The sequence below is a fragment of the Penaeus japonicus genome, unplaced genomic scaffold (assembly GCF_977035675.1).
Source record: "Penaeus japonicus unplaced genomic scaffold, GWHDUDI00000001_assembly GWHDUDI00000016, whole genome shotgun sequence".
NCBI classification, from domain to species: Eukaryota; Metazoa; Arthropoda; class Malacostraca; order Decapoda; family Penaeidae; genus Penaeus; species Penaeus japonicus.
The window spans coordinates 30,712,647-30,714,162 of record NW_028234418.1 but is presented as its reverse complement, the minus strand read 5'-3'; positions in this window follow the sequence as shown (position 1 = coordinate 30,714,162).

The following is a 1,516-nucleotide window of genomic DNA, read 5'->3' as shown; positions in this document are numbered from 1 at the left end:
AACCCCAAACCCGAGTTCGTCGAGTGGCGCAGTCAGCGAGCCTCTGTTTTGTATTGTCGTAAATCTTCCGGGTGTCATCGTTAAATCTCGTCGTAAAAATGTAAAAACGCAGACGCTGCCTCGGGTTTTCGGAGCTGCTTCTAACACCGAAGGGAGGGAGAGAGAAAGGGAGAGGGAGGGAGAGGGAGGGAGGGAGGGGAGAGAGAGAGAGAGAGAGAGAGAGAGAGAGAGAGAGAGAGAGAGAGAGAGAGAGAGAGAGGGAGAGAGGGGGAGAGAAATAGAGAGAGATTCGTTGGGAGAGAGAGAAAGGAGTAGAGAGAGAAGAGGAGGCTGAGGAGAAAGAGAGACGCAAGGGAAGGGAGGACCCGAGAGAGGAGAGAGACGAGGAGAGGGAGAGAGGGAGGAAAGGAAAAAAAGAGGATGAGAGAGATAGCGATGGGAGAGAGAGTGAGAAGAGAGTGAGTAGAGTGAGAGAGAGCGAGAGAGAGAGAGAGAGAGCGAGGAGAGGTGAGAGAGAGGGGGAGAGAGAGAGAGAGAGAGAGAGAGAGAGAGAGAGAGAGAGAAAAGGGGGGAGAGAGGGAGAAAGAGAGAAAGGGAGAGAGAGAGAGAAAGAGAGAGAGAGAAAGAGAGAGAGAGAGAGAGGGAGAGAAAGAGAGAGGGAGAAAGAGAGATAGAGAGACTACTCCAAGAGGAGGAGGAAGAGGAGAAAGAGAAGGAAGAGAAAGAGCTGATCGGGGAAGTAAGAAGTAGGAAGGAATAGGAAGGAAGGGGAGGGAGAGGAGGTGGAGAGGAAAGAGGTGGAGGAAAAAAGAGGGACCATGAGTAGGGATGAGGAGGAAAAAAAAAAAAAAGATAAAAAACAGTGTAGTAGGGAGGAGGAGAAGATTGAAAGAGAAGAAAAAGAAAAAGGTCCCTAATTAGAGGAGGGAGAGAAAGAAGGGAAAGGGAAAATGGAGAAAAAAAAACGAGATGTAGAACGAAAAAGAGGAAGAGATAGAAAAAGAAAGAAAGAAAGAAAGGACAATGGAAGAGAAAGAAAAAGGGAAAACCCGACAAACAAACAAAAAGGAATAAAAAGAAGAAAAAGAGAAGAAAGAAAAAAAAAGATAAAAAGAGAGAGAAAAAAAACAAAAACGAGAAACACTCTTAGAAAACTAACACTCCATTTCTAACAAACCTAACACAATATGTTATCATTTTGAACCCACCTATAAAAAGCTCTGCAGGGGAGAGATTGTGACGTACGGATCAGATTAATAATTCGGTCTTTGTTTACTTTCCAAGGGGTGTTTTTTTCACCCAAATCTTGTTTATTTGATTATATAGTTATTTATTTGTTTCTATTGTTTTTTTTTCAATTTTGTTGTTATTATTGTTGTTATATAGTTATTGTTATTATGATTATTGTTATTATTGTCGCTATTATTGTTATTATTATTGTCATTTTTATCATTATCATTAACATTATGATTGCTATTATTATTACTGTTATTATTATTATTTTTATTATTATTAT